The 23,404-nt window shown below is 40.7% G+C and overlaps 1 non-coding gene across 1 annotated transcript; it reads left to right on the plus strand.

Moving 5' to 3' along the window:
• The first annotated feature begins 20,373 nt into the window (after positions 1–20,373).
• On the plus strand, positions 20,374–20,480 carry LOC128579957 (U6 spliceosomal RNA). Its single transcript, XR_008378324.1, has one exon. It is a non-coding gene; the product is annotated as a U6 spliceosomal RNA (small nuclear RNA).
• The last annotated feature ends 2,924 nt before the right edge of the window (positions 20,481–23,404 follow it).

The raw sequence follows: 23,404 nt of genomic DNA on the forward strand, positions 1-23,404 counted from the left end.
CTGATACCCATCTCCTAACTCCATAGGTTTAAGTCACTTCATTTGAGTCAGAAAAAGTTTGCAGACTCCCCATTATCACAATTTTTATAGAAATGAAAAACACACAAGCCACAGGTGTCCAAAAATTGAGGGGTATTTCCACCATTTGTCTGAAAATAAATGTTATCTATGATATATCCTAGATGGCTAGCACACAGCAATTATTATAAAATATTTATTGAACACTACAAAATCCCATAGTCATTGCATAAAATATAGAATAACTGTCCTTCCAGGCCCTAATTGATTGCAGGCTACATATTTTTAAGGGAAGATGCTCCTGAGTTACTTAACACAGGCTGAGAGATTCTAGGCTTTCAGAGACAATTGTACAGCTTTAACGATTTATGGTGTGTGTAGGGGTTCTGTCTGTGTTTCTTCTCCAGCAGTGCCACATCTGAATTTTCCTTAGCCCTTCTACAAAGCTTGTGTGGGGCTGATCTTCACATTGACCCAAGTGTATCTTTCAGTGATCAGATGATTGCCTAAAGATCTCTGCTATTTGACATCAGGTACCAAGGTAGGAGATGACATTGTATGTTACAAACAGCAGACCACAGCCATGGGGGTCATAAACATTTCTATTACGTTAGCATGAGATGGGTTGAATAAAAACAAAGCTTGCAAGGAAAAGAAAATGAAATAAAGTATTTGAAAATCTATGTCCTCTTTAGAATTTTAAAGTTGAACATTTTTACACATTGTATAAACAGTATCTGGCAGGATAACTCCCTTTATTTTTTTTCTGTAAAGGGGGAAATGCCCTTAGGATGAAATTTTGTGTGAATAATACAAGACTCAGGATGAAACATTCAAGGCTTATTTTTTTTTTTAAATAAAATCTTCTATCTCTTCTGAACACATATGCAAAGAAAGCTTCTTTTAGCTCTTCTGAAAAAACAGTAATTCCCAAAATCAGACAAAAAATTCCTATTTGTACAACCTAGTCATTCAAGAATGTGCGTATATGTGTATTTCATAATCTTAAAAATAGCTTATACTAAAATGGAATAAATGAGAGGCGAAATACTGAATATGAAACAGTGTCAGCAAATTAAAATATTCTCACCTTTCTTCTCTTCCATTTTTATTCTTTCTTTCAGTAGAAGTTCACACAGTGACACCTAGTGCAGCTGGCATAGCTATGACAGCCTGGGAGAGCGAGTGAGATCAGCTGCCTGGAAAATTCCAGTTTTAATTTCAGCTAAAATAAGCTAATTCAGTAAAACCAAAAGGCTCCCATTTCATCTCAGACCCCAATGTGCATGTATATCCTAATCATCATTTGAATCTATTTAAAAATGTATCATGCTTATGGACCATAATTCTAACTCAGTTCATTTCCTAACAGTTAGAAATGCTGGTTCATTAATATCCATAATGAAGTAGAACTGCAATTAAGGGACTCAATGTAGTGTCTTCCCCCACCCCCTTTTTGGGAGAAGTCCAAGATAGGATTGGCAGCTTTTAAACTGGGGGCTGCCATTGTCCCTAAACATCTCTCTGATGCTTCCACCTCTAAAGTGCCACCTGAAAGACTTCATCTGAGTTCTGTGACAAGAAGCCTCTGTCCAGAGAGTTGCAGAAACTACATGCCACTTTCCGCAAAGCATCCTTCCAAAGATATTCCAGTCTAGTGATCTCCAACTCAGATGATGGGATCTATCACAAAATAATTAGGAAATTCCTTCGGCTAGATTAGGCGCTCCTCAGGAGTCAAGAGCATGCCTTCCTGTGTTTCCCAGTAGCCACAGGCAAGTACAGAACATGCTCAGCAAAGTGTTCTTGACGGAATCTTCTTTCGTTCTCATTCTGCTAAGAGCTGCCTCTTTAACTTTTAATGTCTTTAATGTCTTTTCATGTCTACCTTTCCTATACTTCCTTGTCACCCATGGCATCGTTTCCTGCATCGTTTCCTGGCTAAAGACTAGATAGCAGCTAGAAAAGAATCAAGTGGTGAAGGTGAAGGACTAACCACTTCAGAGAAATCTCTTCTCCACCTAATCCGATTAACTTGTGCAGTTAGGCAGCAATGCCACTCAAGGCTGCAATCCTCTACCCCTACAGGTGCCAGAGAAGGCAGTCTTCCCAACGCCTGCTTAGAAGTTTAGTAGAGACTAGGGATTGGCTGAGGAAGGTTCGTTTTAAAAATCTCCTTCTTACCCCAATGAAATTTGAGCCCAGAAGCTAAGTTGCTCCCAAAGGTATTCATGAACTCAAATGCCATGTCATCTGACAGAGTAGTTTGATATCTTAAGAATCTATTCTAAACAAATAAACTAAAAAACTATGCAAAAATATAACAACTCATTGTGGCATGATTCATAATAGCAAAATTAAAGTTAACCACCTAAACGTCCAATATAAAGGAATGCATTGCTGCAGAGTTTCTAGCTTGCTGACAGCTCCTCACCATAGGAATCCACATCTCTCTTCATCTTTGCCTGAGGGCTCCCTCTGGCCCCATAGAATGACAAGGAAATCAAAACCCTCAGGGACAATTTCAACAATGATGGGACAGCAGGCCCTGTGTGTTGCCCATGACCTCCCAGCAGGATTGCACCCCAGAGGGGGGGAGGGGCATATCCATGGTAACACTCTCACTGGTGTGCTCCCTTCCCTGCCTCACTTTCCCCATTTACCAATTGTGATTGATGGGGTTGCCTCCAAATCAACTACCTGCACCAACTCCTTGTCTCAGGTGTGATGCTGGAGAGCCCAAAATAATTACCTTACAATTAGACTATATGTACAAATTACTATGAAGTAATTAAAATGAATGTCTGACAGGCTACTGCTGGTTCCAGCACTAGAGCTGACAACTGCCTGCAGCTAAACACCAAAGGTGCAATGTGTCCTGTTATAAGGGAGCCACACAGCAGCTGTGGGTGGAGGCCGACACAGCCTCTTTTTATGTCTCCAGAGAAAGCAAAAACAGCCCTGCTCCTCCCACCCTCTCTCTTCCCAGTGGCCCTATGAAGACAACCAGGAGGATGGCAGGCACTGAGTCCATGTGAGATGCGTCCTCCTCCCCTCTGTGGGGACTTCCAGGGCAAAAATTATGAGGTTGTGAGACATTGTAAGGCAGGGAGCCGGGACTCATGCTGCCCTGCCAGAGGCTTGGCCAGGCACAGCAGCCACGGGACCAAGAGAACCCCGGGGAGGCTTGACATGTGTCCTCTGAAACTGAGGCACAGGTGGACACTGAGCACCTAGGGGGAGATGTTGCTGAGGGCGACACCTGTAGTAGCACTGAAGTTAGGCCCTTGTCCATAGTGCCTCCCTTCAGAGAAGCGAGGGTGAGAGTACAAGGCCTCTGCATTCAGTTCCCAGAGGCCCTGGGAAAGCAGGAAAGATGCCTCCATGATTCCCAGGCCTCCTCCCCACAGGGTATCCAGATTCGGAAGGGACTGGTCTCTTGGGAAACAGGAGTGTTATCCTGCGGATGACTTCACACGCTTACACACCTGTGCAGAAGCTAAACATAGCTGACCTTGGAAAGGTCCCCCAGTGATTCTTGGGAGGGAAAGAAGATGACCAGGGCCCCAAGGAAAGCATGCATAGGGTGTATCAGGCTACACATGGCCACACACACCCACGTCAGATGGACTCAGAAGAGACCAGAAGGAGGTGGGGACCATCTCCTCACTGAGTAACCTGGGGCCGTCACCTCCTGCCCCCAACACAGGAGGTAACAAGCTGAGAAGGGGGACCAGGGCTGAGAGTGCCAGATCTGTACCCACAGCTCCCTGGCACCATGCTCACAGAGCTAATCTGTTTCAGAAAGTGAAAAGAGCTCTGAAGCTTGAAGTATTAAAACAAACAGGACTCACTCAGCAATAAGGAACCAGAAAACACAACTGTTGCAGAAAGAAAAATGAGAGGATAATTGGGGAATCTGACCAGGACATGGCTGAGAACCACTGGAAAAAAGTGTAAGTGGGAAATTAAAACTGTCTCACATTTACGCCCCCAAAACTAAGACTCTTTTGTAAACCAGTTATATTTACGAAAAAATTTTCACTATGGCAAAATATGCATATTTTGCAAAACATAAAATATTAAGTAAAAAAGAATATATTACATAGATAGGCAGGAAAGGTAGAAAATTTATACAGTTAAACAAAGTTATCTCCAAGTAATAGAATTACTGATGATTTTTTTTTCTCTATACTTCTCTGTTGTCTATAAATTTAGGGCAAGTATGTTTAACTCCTGAAATTAAAGCAAGATGCTACTCTAGAAAAAGACCAAAAAAATGACAAGAAATGTTCTAATTTTCAAAATATGAACTTCAGTCCTTCCTCCTCACTGGACTAAGGACTGACAACTGGGTGCCACCCCCGCCCCCCGAAGAATGTTCTTGTCTTCTGCTCATATTCTTAAACATGAGAAAAATAAAATTCTCACTGGGACTGCCATTCTATTACTCAGTGATATGCATTAAATGAAACACAAAAAAACAATAAATTAATTGGCAAAGAGGATCAAAGGAAAATTCTTTAACCTTATATTGCATTTTATTAATCATGTTTTGTTAATAATATAGCCAGTCCAATGAGGGAGGAAAGAATTAGACAGCAGGTCATCTTGGGAAAGCCTCCTTTGAACAATATATTTCAAACCACTGTGTTCCAAAGACAAATTCTCTTTGCTCTTTTGAGAAAACTGGGGGACCTTGAATCCCTCAATCCTCGACCCAGCAAAGGCAGAGCAGCACTCTGGTCACTGTGGACACAGCTCTGCAGCCAGGCCAGTATGGATTCTCGTTCAATCTCTGCCACTTCCTGGCTGTGCAACCTGAGATAAATTGCTTAATTTCTTTGTGTCACAGTTTCCCCATCTATACAATGAAACTAATAATGGTATCTACTCAGATTTATCTTGAGGTTCCCATGAGTCAACATGCTCTTGGAAGAATATCTGCAGTTACTGCTACAAATAACTAAGGATTCCTAATAAATACAAGACAGTTTCCAGTCAGTTAGGAATAAAAATAATAAACTTTTCAGGTTCTTCAGTACTGAACATTTTTGGCAAGTTAAATGACTTTAGAACCTGTACCAGAAAGGAGAAAGTTCAGAAGTTATGGGTCTAGGTCCATACAGTGTTTACTGTCATAGTTACACAAGTGAGGGAGTCACCCACCATTTAACCTCAGTTTCTTCACATCAAAAGAGTGAAGGGACTCTTTATAGTCACTTGCCCCACAAATTTCACAAGGTCGTTAACAGCAGCAAATGAGAAAATGTATGTGAAAATGTTTTTGAACAATACAATACAAGTAATTTTAAATGAGCCAGTAATTAAAATGTGAGGATAAAACTAAAACTTGTCTTCCTTGGAAAGAAGGTTAAAATCTAAATTACATCTGGATTTCATCACCCCATGAGCTCTCCTAGGCTATTATTGCCATTGATAACTCCAAGATGAATATATTGTATACACACACACATATATACATGCACATGTATACACCTTGTATGTATATGCATGTATATACTGGGCATGTACATATATGCTCTCAGTATACCGTATTCTTTGATGCTTTAGAACTTCACTGCTCAGTATGGTAGCCGCTAGCCACATGTGGCCATTGAAGATTTGAAATGTAGCCAGTCCATGCTGAGATACATGTAAAACAAACTAGATTTTAAAGACAGTATGAAAGAAAGAATGTAAAATACCTCATCAAAAAGTTTTATATAGGCGACACTGATTTTCATGTTGATTTTGTGATATATTGCTCACATTGAATATATTGAGTTAAATCATTATATGATTAAAATTAATTAATGCCTTTATCTTTAATTATTATTAATTTGATATATTTTTAATTCAGCTAATAGAAAATGTTAGAGTACATAGATGGCCCACATTATAGATGTACTGGACAGTGCTGCCTTAGGCAGTAATAGATCCATTTTTAAGAAGGACTTGGAAACCCATTCTCACTAATTGAAGTACCTAGAGGCAGGTGAGATGGGAAAAAGTAGGTTCTGTGCACACTTACATTTTTGTACATCTTCCCATTGTTACAGGTCACCTCACCCAGCATTAAAGCCTACCAAGGTAAATAAAAATTCATCTAGTCCAAAAAGAAACATTAAAATATATGACCATTTTATACAAAGAATTGCTGGGGAAAGAAAGACAACTTTGACAATTATTTCTTTGAAATAATGGGGGTGTGTTTATGGTTCCAGTTAACTTGCAGCGAGCTGAAATAAGATAACAAAAAGCCTCCAGACGAGTCCAGTGTTTGCCTCAACTATTGCGAAGCCTGTTTGAACAAACATGGGAGATTATTTGAACCTGAAATTCATGGGTTATAAAATCACAAGCCCCTGTGACCCTTTTCATGGACAGTGTGGTCTATGAGATGTCTACTTTCTGTAACACAACAGGGAAAATCTGTGCTGTGCGTTTTGTGCTGAAAGAGCGCTATGGAGACAGAGCTGCCAGAGAGGCCTTCTCTTACAGATTAACTCTGTGTGTGTACCACCATTTCTGGGGTTTCTGAACCACAAGGAAGCAGAACATAAAAATAACTTGGCTTTAGCCAGCAAAGACTCTGTGGCCAAATAGCCATCAGTTTCTCAATTTAGTGTTACAGTTTCTGTTTTGTGCCAGGTCACCTGAGGGCAAGCCTGGACAGTAAATAAGCTACAGAGGCGTTGGCTTTTGGCAGTGGATGTGTTTGATGCCATTGATGGAAAAAAGAAAAAAATGCTTCATTACAATTGAATCCATTTTATGGTATTTAGTTCCGTGGGTTTCCACGAAAGCAGCAGGGGGACCTAGAATTAGTAATGAATGTTAATATTCATTTACATTTAAGGGAGAAAGAAATACCACTTTTTACACCAGCATAGACCTATTCTAAGCAAAAAAAAAAGATACACACAGAGCAATTACAAATATAAATTCAGTATATCTGAATTTCAGTGTGTTTTAATGTTCAGTCTTAATAACCAGCTGTTAGAAATGTATCAAAGCATCATCCTTCTTTCTCATAATGAAAGAGGCAATAAAATGTGAATAAAATTTAATTATACCACCAAGTATTTGGAATTCACACAAAAATAAGTATCTATTGAGAAAGATCTGGTCCTCGAAATACTGAAAGTAAAAGTTTTAAGAACATCTTTTGAAGAAAATCCAAATGAATTTCCTTTTAATGTTCCCATACTTCAATTCCTAGGTTTACATCAAAATCTATAAACACACGAGACTATTAACAAGGAAGAAGGGTATAGGAAATTTATTTGAATTAGATTTTTACTGACAAGCTATTCAGCAAATTGAGCCAGTCAAGTTGCCAGTTTGCTTCAATTTTTTTTTTTTTTCAGAGTTTATCTGCTAAGGCTGTTGGCAGGAATGATAAATAGATTCCCTCATAGAGGCTGTCCAAAAGCTTTGTACTGAGAAGGACTTTGAGGTCACGTCTGAGCTCGGGCTCAGCAGGAAGGAGTGCTGCCATTGACTAGTGATGTCTGTATGAGAGGGAGCATGGCTTCTTTGTGCCTTGCCTTCGCTATTCCTATAGTGGAAGGTATAGCTGTGGAAACAACTTTTCTATCATTCTGCTCAGCTGCCAGTTCATTAAAAAGAGATCATTTCACAAGTTACTGATTGCAGTCAGACTGCTGTACTCAGAACAGCACAGGAGACATTATTTCCTGAGCTCGCTTCTCTCTGCTCCTCCAACCCTTTCTTCCTCACATTTGGTACTTTTGCTTTCTCTTTATTATCCCACTTCTAAGGATACATCAACCCCATCCTTCTACCTCCAACACAAAATATTCTTTCTCCAGCATGTGAAAATTTCTCTGCTATGTTTAAACTATGGAATGATAGAAATGCTGCAAAGCAAAGATCTGCACAAAAACAAAAAGTCTCAGCTATCATCAAAGGGAATGCTGTATGCTTTCTCCTCAAATTATTCAGAACTAATTTTTTTGGACTTAATTAATGCCAACACTGCCCTTTAGCTCACTGCCATCTGCCATGAGTCACCTCCCAGGCAGAAAGGTCACAATGCTGAGTGTCACAAAGACACCAACGATAGGCTGGATCCAGGCATCCCTTCCTTGATGTTGTTCACCTCTCCTGCACCAAGGCCAGCCCGCATTAGACTGACAGTCGAGTATTATCAATTAGAGATGGCAAAAACTCAACAACTTCTGAGCTTGGCTTCACATGAGAAGCATCCAGATCCTTGTGCCCATCTGGCAAAAAAATTATTAAATCCATACAAAGGAAAGCACATCTTTTCCAACTGAAATGATATCTATTAATGTATCAATTATTGCCAATTCCACAGGGTTCAAAGTACTGAGTTTGAACACAATTGCACCAGGGTTGGCATCAGTATTACTTTTTGCTTAACTAGGACTTGAACTATGTGGTCAAAATCTGAGACCTGTAAACATACACCAAGATAACCAAATATCTCAGAAACATCTTAAACTTTGCCAATGTCCTTATGAAAGGAAATGTAATTCCACCTCACATATTTCTCCTCTGTTATTGCCTGTTGGCATCCATTTATTAAAGACCTATGTCAAGTTCTGTCATGGATGTCCAGTGAAGCCCATATTCTGGTAGAAAACACACACTTGCATTGAGGGCCATGGGGTTTATAAGTAAAGCATTAGAGATACTCTAGCTAGACTGGAGGAGTCTGTGAAGACGCTGGGAGGAGACTGCATCTTGGATGTATGAGAAAGACAAACTGAAGTCCCAGTGTTGGTGGAGCAAGGAAAGATGGTGACGACAGGATCAGCTCCTAGGTAGTCCTAGTTCCAAAGAAGTTTGGTATGTGCATAAATATTATCCATTCACAGCATCTCTGTCATATTGCTCTTATTCTGATTCATTTTACCTCTGCCTTTTTCAACATTAACAAGTCCCAGAGACTGTAGTGAATAAATAGCAATGTTAAAATACCTGGGGGGGGGGGGGGATGGAGACAAGATGGCTGACTGAAGCCGGCTTTCCACAGAGACTACCATCAAGAAGGAGAGTTAAAGGACAGAAATTTAGAAATCCACCTGGTGGATTTGGGCTTCACCAAGAGAGAAGGTGGAAGAATGCACATCAACCCCACTGAGGTGAGCTACAACCACAAGGATACAAACAAAAGGTACAAAATCCATCACGAAGTGGATGGGAGTCCCCTCCCCCATGAGAATGGCTTGGAGTGCCCCACAAACAAACAAGCAGAGTTCAAAGGTCCTCCCACTACACTCCATGGGAGAGACTCTCTAAAAACTGGACCTACCTCCCCTACTAGGGTGCCATGGCGTTCTCCTGCCAGGCATAAAACTGTATAAAACTGTATGTATTCTCTACCTGCAACTTTGAGCTCCCAGCACTCCCCTCCACTCTCACTCTGAGGTCTGGAGGCCTGTCCCCCAGGAGTCCAGATTCTTGGGTGATTTCTTGAAGTATGTGGACAGTGCCTAAACTGCGCTGGTCAGTGCTAACCCTGGGGCACGGGAGTGAGGAGAGAATGGTCGGCTGAGAGGGAACCACACTGGAGCAGGAGTTCCCTGAGGTGCAGAGCAGCAGCTGTCTTTTAGCAACAATAGGGCTCACTCCCAGATATTCTGAAGCTACACCTCCTGTCTCCCTGGGCAACCAGAGGAGGCCGGGCATCTACTCAGGTGGCAACCACCACGGAACAAATCTGGGATGGAAATGCAGGCCCCGTGAGTAAAGGGTTTGCTTGAGGCGGTACCAACCTGGGTGGAGCTCAGGGACTAGAAATGAACTCACAGACTTGGAAAGTTCCCAGGGCAGGGCTAAACAAGAGGACTGCTTTACTGAACCTAAGACGCATCCAGCCCTCAGGGGATCGTCAGCCTATAGACAAAGGAAGACAGGAAGCTAGAACTGCCAGGTAACTGAATACAAACCTACAGAAGCAAAGACAGGGCCTGAGGCACAGGCTCAAGGAACTCAAAAAGCTTCTCTACTGCAGGGGAATTTAGCAGGGACAGAAACAAATTCCCGCAAAGTTGTTCTGTTCTGTTCCATCAGTAACATCAATCAGGGGCGGGGCTACAACTGAGTCAACACCCCCCCAGCCTCCATCAAGCAACCGAGGTTGTCAGGCCTCACCTGCCCCTGCTAGATAGAGGCAGAGCGCAGCAGCCTGGCTGAGCAGAAATAGATTTCCATGTGATTCAGGCAGGTACAAACCCCTAGAGTATCTGTTCACTACTGGCAACTGGGTCAGCCAACTGCGGAGCTATCAGTGATTGGGTCTGACAGAGGTGCAAGGTGGGGAAGGAGGCATCCACCTTCCCAGACTGATCTCTTTGCTGGGTGGCTCCTCCTGACTCCACGCAGCACTGGAGCAAGCCATATCAGAGTAGTCACCAGACCCCTGTGATCCAGTTGCCAGAGACCTTTTAAACTCTTCCACGTGAGACAGGTGCTGACTGAGACAATTGATTTGGACCTTTTGAACTGAGCCAATCAACTGATGACTACTCAGGTGGGGACTGGGGTGTGTGGTTGTAGGAAGGTTTGATTTTCCTTTTCCAATTATTGCCTGTGGGGGGCGGGGTGACATAATTGCTGGTATTTCTCCACAGCTGAGACTTCAACCCAGAGTAACTGTTCACTAGGGTCAAACAGAAACCAGCTAAAAACGAGACAGAACCATTTAGCCCCACCACACTAAACAGGGCCCCAGTTTCTCAGGCCATAGCACTGTATGGGTCTTTGACAAAGCTCCAGGGGAAAAATCAAATGGTGTAAAAGAATCATGTGGCGGAATCACCAGAAAAACTCTGGTAGCATGAATAACCAGAATAGATCAAACCCCCCCCCAAGGAAAGATAGAGCAGATGTAACTGAAGATCCCATTCATAAACAGCTGGCCGAGATGTCAGAAATCGAATTGAGAATTTGGATTGCAAACAAGATTAATAAAAGAGAGGTAAATTTGGAATTAGAAATTCGAGCAGCAATTCAAAAGTCGGAATTAGAAATTCGAGGAGAAATTCAAAAGTTGTCTCAAGAATTTAATGAATTTAAAGACAAAACCACCGAAGATTTTGATGCATTGAAGCAAGAATTTGCAGCCCGCAAAGATCTGAAAAATACAGTACAAGCCCTCAGTAACAGAGTGGAGCAAGCAGAAGAAAGGATTTCTGACATTGAAGACAAAGCCTTTGAACTCTCCCAAACTCTCAGAGGAAGAGAAATGGAGAGCAAAAATGGATCATTCTCTCAGAGAGCTCTGGGATAATTCGAAGAAGGCTAATATCTGCCTCATTGGAATCCCTGAAAGTGATGAAGTGGCCTCATAAGGCAGAGAGGCCCTTCTCTATGAAATTATGAAAGAGAATTTTCCAGACATGGCAAGAGATTCTGAAACTCAGATAGCAGACAGTTTCAGAACCCCAGCATGACTCAATCCCAGTAAGACATCCCCCAGGCATATCATAATTAACTTCACTAAAGTTAATATGAAGGAGAAAATTCTGAAAGCAGCCAGACGTAAGAAATCCATTACCTACAAAGGGAAGACTATTAGAATGACTGCAGATCTCTCTGCTGAAACTTTTCAAGCCAGAAGAGAGTGGTCATTGAGTTTTAATCTCCTAAAACAACTTTCCACCCTGGATCCTGTATCCAGCTAAACTGAGTTTCATTTATGATGGAGAAATTAAATACTTTAATGACATTCGTATGTTGAAGAAATTGGCCATAACCAAACCAGCTCTTCCAGATATTCTCAAACCCATCCTCCATAATGACCAGCCCAATCCTCTACCACAAAAGTAAACTCACTCGGAAACTTTTGATCAAACTCCAACTTCCACAGTGGTGAAAGGATTAAAAATGTCCCCTGAACTTCTGAAAAACTCGACACCCAAAATTTTACCAGACTTATCAATATTCTCCATCAATGTGAATGGCTTAAACTGTCCTCTAAAGAGGCACAAGTTATCTGACTGGATACAAAAACTCAGGCCACATATCTGCTGCATACAAGAGTCACATCTTAACTTAAAAGACAAATATAGACTCAGGGTGAAAAGATGGTCATCCATATTCAGGCAAATGGTAATCAGAAAAAAGCAGGTATTGCAATTTTATTTGCAGATACAATAGGCTTTAAAACAAAAGTAAGGAAGGATAAGAATGGTCACTTCATATTTGTTATGGGTAATACTCAATATGATGAGATCTCAATTATTAATATCTAAGCACCCAACCAGAACGCACCTCAATTTATAAGAGAAATTCTAACAGACATGAGCAACTTGATTTCCTCCAGCTCCATAATAGTCAGAGATTTCAACACTCCTTTGGCAGTGTTGGATCGATCCTCCAATAAGAAGCTGAGCAAAAAATTTATAGATTTAAACCAAACCGTCCAACATTTGGACTTAACAGACATCTACAGAACATTTCATCCCAACAAAACTGAATACATATACTTCCATCAGCCCAGGGAACATACTCCAAAATGGATCACATCTTAGGTCACAAGTCTAACCTCAGTAAATTTAAAGGAATAGAAATTATTCCTTGTATTTTCTCGGACCACCATGGAATAAAAGTTGAGCTCAGTAACAACAGGAATCTGCATACTCATACAAAAACATGGAAGTTAAGTAACCTTATGCTGAATGATAGCTGGGTCAGAGATGAGATTAAGAAGGAAATTGCCAAGTTTTTGGAACAAAACGACAATGAAGACATGAATTATCAGAACCTCTGAGATACTGCAAAGGCAGTCCTAAAAGGGAAATTTATAACACTGTGAACCTTCCTCAAGAGAATGGAAAGAGAGGAAGTTAACAACTTAATGGTACATCTCAAGCAACTGGAAAAGGAAGAATATTCCAACCCCAAACCCAGTCGAAGAAAAGAAATAACAAAATTAGAGCAGAATTAAATGAAATTGAAAACAAAAGAATTATACAACAGATCATTAAATCAAAAAGTTGCTTTTTTTGAAAAGGTCAATAAAATAGATAAACCTTTGGCTAACCTAACCAGGAAAAAAAGAGTAAAATCTCTAATCTCAATCAGAAATAACAAACACGAAATAACAACAGACTCCACAGAAATTCGAAAAATTCTTATAGACTATTACAAGAAACATTATTCTCAGAAATATGAAAATCTGAAGGAAATCGACCAATACTTGGAAGCATGTCACCGTCCAAGACTTAGCCAGAATCAAGTGGAAATGTTGAACAGGCCAATATCAAGTTCCGAAATAGCAACAACCATACAAAACCAACCTAAAAAGAAAAGCCGGGGACCAGATGGCTTCACGTCAGAATTCTACCAAAACTTTAAAGAGCAATTAGTACCTATATTACTCAACCTTTTCCAAAATGTAGAAAAAGAAGGAAGATTACCCAACATGTTCTATGAAGCAAACATCACCCTGATCCCCAAACCAACAAGAAAAGAAAATTATAGACCAATATCACTAATGAATATAGATGCAAAAATTTTCAACAAGATGCTAACAAACAGAATCCAGGAACACATCAAACAAATTATACAGCATGATCAAGTCAGTTTTATCCCAGGTTCTCAAGGCTGGTTCAATATACGTAAACCTATAGTATAATTCAGCACATAAACAAATTAAAAAGCAAAGACCATATGATTCTTTCAATTGTTGCAGAAAAAGCTTTTGATAATATCCAGCATCTCTTCATGATCAAAACACTTAAGAAAATTGGTATAGAAGGGACATTTCTTAAACTGATAGAGGCCATCTACAGCAAACCAACAGATAATATCATATTGAATGGAGTTAAATTGAAATCATTTCCACTTAGATCAGGAACGAGACAAGGCTGCCCATTGTCTCCATTGCTCTTTTACATTGTAATGGAAGTTTTAGCCATTGCAATTAGGGAAGAAAAGGCGATCAAGGGTATCCACATAGGGTCAGAAGAGATCAAACGTTTACTCTTTGCAGATGATATGATTGTGTATTGGGAAAACACCAGGGATTCTTCTACAAAACTCTTAGAAGTGATCAAGGACTACAGCAGCATCTCAGGTTACAAAATCAACATTCATAAATCGGTAGCCTTTATATATACCAACAATAGTCAAGCTGAAAAAACAGTTAAGGACTCTGTTCCATTCACAGTAGTGCCAAAGAAGATGAAATATTTGGGAGTTTATCTAACAAAGGATGTGAAAGATCTCTATAAAGAGAACTATGAAACTCTAAGAAAAGAAATAGCTGAAAATGTTAACAAATAGAAAGAAATACCATGCTCATGGCTGGGAAGAATCAACATTGTTAAAATGTCCATGCTACACAAAGCAATATACAATTTTAATGCAATCCCTATTAAAGCTCAACTGTCATACTTTAAAGATCTTGAAAAAATAATATTCGTTTTATATGGAATCAGAAAAAAACCTCAAATAGCCAAGACATTACTCAGAAATAAAAACAAAGCAGGAGGAATCACGCTACCTGACCTCAGACTATACTATAAATTGATAGTGATAAAACAGCATAGTACTGGCACAAAAGCAGAAAAGTAGATGTCTGGAACAGAATAGAGAACCAACAGATGAATCCAGCTACTTACCGTTATTTGATCTTTGACAAGCCAATTAAAAACATTCAGTGGGGAAAAGATTGCCTATTTAATAAATGGTGCTGGGTGAACTGGCTGGCAACCTGTAAAAGATTGAAACTGGACCCACACCTTTCACCATTAACTAAGATAGACTCTCACTGGATTAAAGATTTAAATTTAAGACATGAAACTATAAAAATACTAGAAGAGAGTACAGGGAAAACCCTTGAAGAAATCAGTCTAGGCGAGTATTTTATGAGGAGGACCCCCCTCCCCCCGGGCAATTGAAGCAGCTTCAAAAATACCATCCTGGGACCTGATCAAAGTAAAAAGCTTCTGCATAGCCAAGAACACAGTAAGTAAAGCAAGCAAACAGCCCTCAGAATGGGAGAAGATATTTGCAGGTTATGTCTCTGACAAAGGTTTAATAACCAGAATCCACAGAGAACTCAAATGCATTAGCAAGAAAAGAACAAGTGATCCCATTGCAGGCTGAGCAAGGGACTTGAAGAGAAACTTCTCTGAAGACGACAGGCACATGGCCTACAGACATATAAAAAAATGCTCATCATCTTTAATCACCAGAGAAATGCAAATCAAAACTACTTTGAGATATCCTCTAACTCCAGTAAGATTAGCCTATATCACAAAATCCCAAGACCAGAGATGTTGGCATGGATGTGGAGAAAAGGGAACACTTCTACACTGCTGGCGGGAATGCAAATTAATACATTCCTTTTGGAAAGATGTTTGGAGAACACTTAGAGATCTAAAAACAGATCTGCCATTCAATCCTATAATTCCTCTACTAGGCATATACCTGGAAGACCAAAAATCACATCATAACAAAGATATTTGTACCAGAATGTTTATTGCAGCCCAATTCAGAATTGCTAAGTCATGGAAAAAGCCCAAGTGCCCATCGATCCATGAATGGATTAATAAATTGTGGTATATGTACACCATGGAATATTATGCAGCCTTAAAGAAAGATGGAGACTTTACCTCTTTCATGATTACATGGATGGAGCTGGAACATATTCTTCTTAGTAAAGTATCTCAAGAATGGAAGAAAAAGTATCCAATGTACTTAGCCCTACCATGAAACTAATTTATGGCTTTCACATGAAAGCTATAACCCAGTTGTAATCCAAGAATAGAGGGAAGGGGGAAAGGGAGGGGAGGGAGGGGGAAGGTGGACGGAGGGAGGGTGATTGGTGGGATACAGCTGCGGTGCATCTTACAAGGGTATATGTGAAACTTAGTAAATGTAGAATGTAAATGTCTTAACACAATAACTAAGAAAATGCCAGGAAGGCTATGTTAACCAGTGTGATGAAAATGTGTCAAATGGTCTATAAAACCAGTGTATAGTGCCCCATGATCACATTAATGTACACAGCTATAATCTCAACCTTTGCACAGATGTTGGCTTTTAATGCATACTGTCGCAAAATGTAGTAATGTAGTTTACTTCTGTTATATTAAGACTGTTACCCATGCTACACCATGCTTCAAGATAAAATTGCATTTATTTGTAATTAGAAATAAATATTACACAATATATAATATAAAAAAAATAAATAAATAAAATAAAATACCATCAGGGAAGATTCATCATGCTCAGCTTCTAATTGGGGAAGAAAAACATCTTAAAACTTCATAGGCATTTCCACTTAGTCTGGCTACAAATATCATATTAATTGACTGGATAAGAACTTGAGGAAATTGATCTTGCTGCTAATATTTTAATTCCTTACAGGTTCAACATACAAATGTTGCCTAACTTCTGGTCTCTACAGATAGTATAAAATAGACCTAAAGTCTGCTTTCAGAAAAAAAAAAAAAAAGCAAGGCATTAGGTCCAATCCTGCAATGACCTTCCCATTGGGGGCTGCCATTTGAGATCGTCCAAGTTGGCATTTGATTCTCATAGCATGTGAAGCCCCTTTGTTGTTAATTTAACTGCGAGTCAGTGGTCACTCTGCTTTAGGACAGCATTAAGGGAATTGTCTTCTCTGGCTGAGAAAGACCGTTGGAGGCTGAGTAAAACAAACCAAGAGTGCTCTCTGCAGAGAAGTCACAGCATGTTGAATTATGCATGTCACCCTGATCCTTGTGTTGCTGACTTCTCCCATCCGATCTGGATCTGCAGCCAGGAGAACCTGCCCATTCAGAATCCACAGAGGGCATTGAGCTGCTGCAATCCAGGAAAAAACATCAAATACTTTTTGTACATCTCATTATCAAAGCAAACGCTAAACAGTAACTGCTCAATTCAGTTACGGAATCAGTTCAATGAATTACATTGCCATGAATTTTTAAAAACACGAACACACAAAGAAGAGAGCAAATCCTATGTGCATAATGACACACAGAACCTCATCCTGACTCTTAACACCGTAGATGTGTTTGCCCGCAGGTTAGGATACCTTTAAAAGTTCCAGCCATTATGTTGAGACAACAAGCATAAACCAGGACCATCTATGGCAAACCTAGATGTGTATTACCCTAAATATTAGTCACTTGTCTGTTTCCCAAAGCGCTTTACACTGACCCCATTCTAACACTTGTCACCTTCTGGATAGTCGCTAAATGTGCAACCAAGTTCTAACTATTAGAGGTCAATGTCAAGTCTGATTCTTCATGCTTTTCTCTCAGTACCATACAGTAACTGTGGTAACTGTCGTGCTAGATGAAGGATCCAACCATCCTATTGGCCAACACTTGTGTCTGCAAATTCCATGTCCCTCATGGTGGCGGCTGAACTGAGAACGCATCCCTGGTCTCCCTCCTGACTTGACAAAGGGATTCTCTGAGGGAAGCTTTTGCCTGAGGAAAGTCTCCCATCGGCCAGAGTCTACAAGGCCCCTTCCCACAATCAATCCATCACATGACCTGTGGCTTTTAGCTGGTCCTGCCCATCCTCTATGCAAACTTCCCCCATCCTCCCCAATCTGTGAGGGATTGAGGGGATCACACATGCACACACATGTGTTTTCTCCTTCTTTGTTTTGCTGCCACTGCTCTATGTTAAAACAAAAGGATTCCTTTCCATCCCCCACGGCACCCCGTCCCTGGCACCCACCATTTGACCTGCAGGCAAATGAAGCTATTCAAATATTTGTTCATTCTGTCATCTGTTCCCATCCGACCTTGCAATTCCTGCCATGCCCCGCATGTCAGTTTAAAGCATAACGTCATTAATACCTCCGGTGCACTAATGGATGCTTCACACATGAGCACATTAATGAAATGTGTTATTGTTTTCCCTCACAGGACATTAACAATCTACCTCATGCTGCCTCCCGAAGCCCCACGGAGCTGCTGAAAACCACTAGCTATCAAATGAACCCTCAGTTCCGCCTCAGTAACTTTAAGTTCAAGTTTATCACTGAAGCTTCACTCATCTGAGAAGAAGATACAAGCCTCTGAGGGCTTTGGGGACCAGCTTCAATTACCATAAAGAGTAACAGGAGGCAAGAGCTGCAGAGAGGGGGAGGGGAAGGAGCGCGGCATTGAAAGAAAACCCTGTCAAGATGAAATAGGAAAGATCTGGGTGTCACCGGGATGATTTGTTTCTTGTTTCTCCCTTTTGTCTATGGGCTGATGGTTTGAATAATGAAGACAGTGTTGGTTTTCTACTCGAATACGCCAGCACAGGAGGTCTGCTTTTCTGATGGCACAGCTGACATATTAAGAGGGATTAAAGTTTCTGTACACAGGCAATGTTTAAATTAGCTTCTTTAAACCCCAAAGAAATCTTTCCAGCTGATTTGCAAAATGAACCCCAGCACGGCCTTGCAGCCACCCTGCACAGGTTTGCTAAACAGAGCTGGCGGTGCTCTGTTTGGCCAGCTGTTTTGCAAAATCCAAAAAAAAAGGAAAGGTAATTCCCTTTCAACATTGCCTCAGCCAGTATTTCTTCCGTAATTAAAATTGAAAGCTTTCCCCAACAGGTTCTCAGAGGCTCTCCCTGAGAAACAGATTTCTCTTTTCCTGTGTAATTAAGCACAAATTGTAAGGTGCTCAGCTTTACTGCAGAGGAGCAATGAATGGTCAAAGGTGTTCCATCCAAGGCTAGGGGAAGCTTTTGTGTTTAGTTAGCTGTTAGGAAATGCTAATTGCTTTTTCTCTTGCCATTAGGCACTAATCCCTGCTGTGAAGGGAATTTTTCCCAGGTTGGGGCCAGAAAGGTGAAAGGTTTACATTTATGTAAACATAAATGCCACAAACAAAATCACCTGTACAGTGAGTTGTAGCATGGCCAGGAAGACGTTTGTTTGTCCAGCGTTTGTGCCAACAATGAGCCCTATAATTCCTTTTATTCATGTCCTGGGGAGCAGGCTTAAAAGTAGGTACTAAATTTGTCTCTGAATGTTTCAGTGTTTCAGGTCACTAAGCCTAAACACTAAACATAAGCTTCCAATCACAATTAAGCATCTAATCAAAAACTCCTGGCTTAGGAACAAAAGTCAGGGCTTAACTGCACTGCTGGCTGCAAGGAGACCTCTACTGCCTGCCTGTGGAAGCCAGGTACCTGCAGCCCTACGTCTACTCCAGTAAATAAAATAAAAGCCATAGCAACTTTTCCAATCTGTCTCTCACTCAGTCTTCCCAAACAACTCGGTGAGGCTGCTTCTGAAAAGGCAATGTTACACTTCTTAACACATTCCCCTAAACAGTTCTGCCTTGGCAAGTCTCATTCCAGAAATGCCCTTTGGAAAGAAAACAGGTGGCTGAAATTGTAACCTGAAATGACCATTTTTATTCCATTTTATTTCAGCCTAAGGCAATGGTTCTCAACCTGTGGGTCGCGACCCCTTTGTAACAATGAAAATACATCGGGGCATTAGGAAGGTTGAGAACCACTGGCCTAAGGAGAGAACGCTTAGGGTGCTTCTGTGATGCCTGACTCCCTCTTGTCCACAGCTTGTGTAATCATCACCTTCCTTTTAGGAAGGCAGTGTAGGCAGGACGGATGACTTCTTTCTAAATGATCAAGTATGGCAAAGGTGAAAAGATTTTGCAGATGGGAGTAAAATCCCAAATTGGATGATTCTGAGTAAATCAAAACAGATTATCCTGGATGGCCCTGGCTTAATCAGGTGGGAGCCCTTAAAATGAGGACAGACCCTGTACAGGTTGGTCAGAGAGGCCCCATGCTGATGGAGGCAGCAGCTGGGTGAGGATGCCCACATGGTGAGAGGTTACAATCAACCTCCAGGACTGGGGTGCCCTCAAGCTGACACCAGCAAAAAGCTGGGGGCCTCAGTCATGCAACAACAAAGATATGAATCTGCCAGTCATCTGAAGAAGTTTGGAAGTGGGCTTTTCCCCAGCTTGGCATCCAGATGAAAATGTGGTCTGGTTGGGGGGCACCTGTGGCTCAAGGAGTAGGGCACTGGCCCCAAATACTGGAGGTGGTGGGTTCAAACCCAGCTCTGGCCAAAACCTGCAAAAAAAAAAAAAAAAAGAAAATGTGGTCTGGCCAACATGTTTTTTGGAGCCTGGCAAGACCCGGAGCAGAGGACCCTGTCAACCTATGGCTGGACTGGAACCCGGGAGGCAATGACAACAACCTGTGTTGGTTTAAGCCAGTAAATCTGCAGTAATTTGTTATGCAGTAAAAACTAAGATAATCCTTTAGCAGTAATTCAGGTGTATTGCACCCAGGAACCTCATCACTAATACTGATTCTGGTAATACTGGTTCTACTCTATTAAAAAGGTATATATTAGTGCTCGCTTCGGCAGCACATATACTAAAATTGGAACGATACAGAGAAGATTAGCATGGCCCCTGCGCAAGGATGACACGCAAATTCATGAAGCATTCCATATTTTTTAAAAAAAAAAAAGGTATATATTATTTTCAATTAGGCTTTCTAAATATGGCTTAAAAATGCATACAAAAATAAAAATCATATTTCATTTTCATTTATCCTAAGCTTCAGTCCTAGGCAGTCTTCAATTCATAAGCTTCCAAAAAACTTTCAAAGTTCTTAACAGATGGTTAGCAGTTCAGATCTTTTTGTTTTCCCCCCATTGAATTTGACAATACTCAGTTTTGTAAGACCCCGTTCACAATTATAGGAGATGTTCAATGTGACTTGTATTCACCTTTTGTTTTTGGTATATATTGAGTATTACAATTATAATACTTTTTTTTCCTTTCTTAAAATGAGTATACATTATTTTGGCACCATCTGTAAACACATTTCATGACTTTTGGAGCAGTCTGGTCTGGATTCTCTCACCTTCCTGTTGCAGCTGGGAGCCTGATCTCTCTGGTAGTTACCCTCTGCTTTCCCATCCGCATCCACTCTTCATCCTTCTCTGCTACCTGCCTGGATGAGGTGTCTGGACAGTGGAGAACACCAGAGAGAAGACTAGAAGGAGAGGAAGGGAGAAAGGTTAGAGCATTTGTCCTCCTGGCTCTCTCCTTGCAAGATAGCCTTGAAGCAGGTTTGTCATGTCCCCGACTAGAAGGCTGCTGCACTTCCCAAGGAGGCCAACTCTACATACCCTTCTTCTGGATCTCAGATATTGATTGCTGTCCTTTTCCCTTTGGACATGGAGGTTACGTCAGCCTGGCTGCCACTTCCCCTGGATTCTTGCGCAATCACTTGTATAAGGATTACACCCACACCTTTGTAAGTAGTTTTGAATGGCATCTATTTCCTATTAGGACCCTAATTCCCCCACCCCATTCAATAGACAATAAATGACACATAGAGGGGAGATTATAATAGAGATGGGGAGATTATTCCACTTTCTACATATGCATAAATACTTCTGATGCCACAGTTGCATCCCATGTGAATTCTAAACATAATATATGCAGGCAGAAAAGCAAAGACAGAGTGAAATTGGGGTTATCAGCTGGCTATTGGTCCACAGCCAGGCTGCCTGTGCTAATAGACACAGCTCAGTGAGGACTGTGCACAGTCTTTTCTCTGAAAAGACCCAATTTGTGAAGAGTAGCTCAGTTCTTCTAACTTGCCCCAAATCCAAAGCTAGACTTGGTGCTGTGTCACAATTATAACACATCAAACATCACTCCATCTTTGCCTGAGCAGGTAATTCAAGGAAGAGAATGCTGTTATTCTGCTATATACCTGTACCACCTAACATGAAGGCTGTCACATATAAGACACACATCAAATGTGCTTGAATTAATCAACAATTTGCTTGAATAAATGAAAGCCAGTGGGTCCAGTGTTTTCTGTAGTAGAGGCTCAAAACAGAGGGATTTCTCACCTTCTAGTCACCATCTGGCTTCCAAAAGCAGCACTGAATCCAAATATGACCTTGGTACCATAGAAAAAGAATCTTTCTCATCTGAATTGCTCCCATCTGCCTGGCTACAACCAACATAAGGTCCTGAAGCTGAGACACACCTTCATTTGTTAAGGGAGGAGGGAGCAGATGGTAAATTAAGGTACTAATGCTCATTAATTCCTAATGGAGGCTTCCTCCTGGATGTAATTAGAACAAAAAAAGAAGGAAGAGCCAAAGGAGGAGTGTTTGTGAAATCAAGTAGGCAGCTGGAAGAGGTTTATGAGGAGTATAAACCCTCAGGGAGCTTTCCATTGGGGGGATGATAACATCAGGAATTCATAGTTACATAGTTCTTCCCCATCAGTAAACACCTCTACATACATGACTAGAGTGGAGTCTCAGAAAATGATTGTGAACCATGAGGAGAGTTTCTGTTTTCCCATTGATATAGTCACTGTGTGACTGTGAATGGGGAGGGAGTGGCCTTCAGATCAACTATAAAGACCAAGTGCCTGTCCACCTAGCTCAGCCAGCACACACCACACTGTTCTTCCTGCTGTTCTCATTACCAGCCACTTACAGGTTTTCCAGTTGCTTTCTATTTCCAATTGGCAAGTGGGACAGAGAGGTTGTGAGCCTTGGGCTTTTATTTCCTTATATCCTCGTGAAAAACAGTGCGATCTGGAGAGAAGGGAACACTTCCCATAAGGCCTGGTTAATGGATTCCATTTCTTTCCACTGTTCCCAACACAAAATAAATATATTCACCTGTATAGTTTCATAGAAATTGATAATTAAGTACTGTACTTTGGTCTTCTAAGAAGTATGCAGCATAAATCTGAGATATAAGCATTAAATATGGAGACTTCATTATTAAAGGCTTGCTAGTAAGCCTAGATATTCATATGCAATGTCAATCTATCCCAAAAGAAGTAAATTACTTGAAAAATGACTTTTGCATTAAAGTTTACCTGCCTTTTAAAGCCACCTTCTGCCTCTCTCAAAGGCACATCGCTGACCTAGTTCAGAAATGAGTGGAAAAAGAGCAAAGGAGGATGTTCAGTTTAACCAGTACCAATGCTTGTAGCTATCTAGTTCTCAATATCTTTTTCCCCCCAAGGAAGCATTGAGCCAACATTTTTATTGGACTGATGCCCAGATGTGCTCCATTAATTCATGCAACTGCCTCTGTTGGAATGCTCCAGGCATTATCATCCATGAATCCATAGAGCACAAACATATTTCTAGAAATATTGTCATTTGCATTATATATGATCCTAAAGTACCTTCATAAATTATACATTCAAAGTGGATGAATTTTGCTATTTTAGTCATCTTAATTTCACCAGATGTATCGTATTTTACTTATACATATATAACTAAGTTAGTTTTAATGAACTAAGTCTTTTGATTTCATCAACATCATTGCAGGATATTTTTAATGATATGTGATCTTTAAGTTTGTATTAGGTGTCATTCTGATCTGTA

Source organism: Nycticebus coucang, chromosome 2 (genome assembly GCF_027406575.1).
Source record: "Nycticebus coucang isolate mNycCou1 chromosome 2, mNycCou1.pri, whole genome shotgun sequence".
NCBI classification, from domain to species: domain Eukaryota; kingdom Metazoa; phylum Chordata; class Mammalia; order Primates; family Lorisidae; genus Nycticebus; species Nycticebus coucang.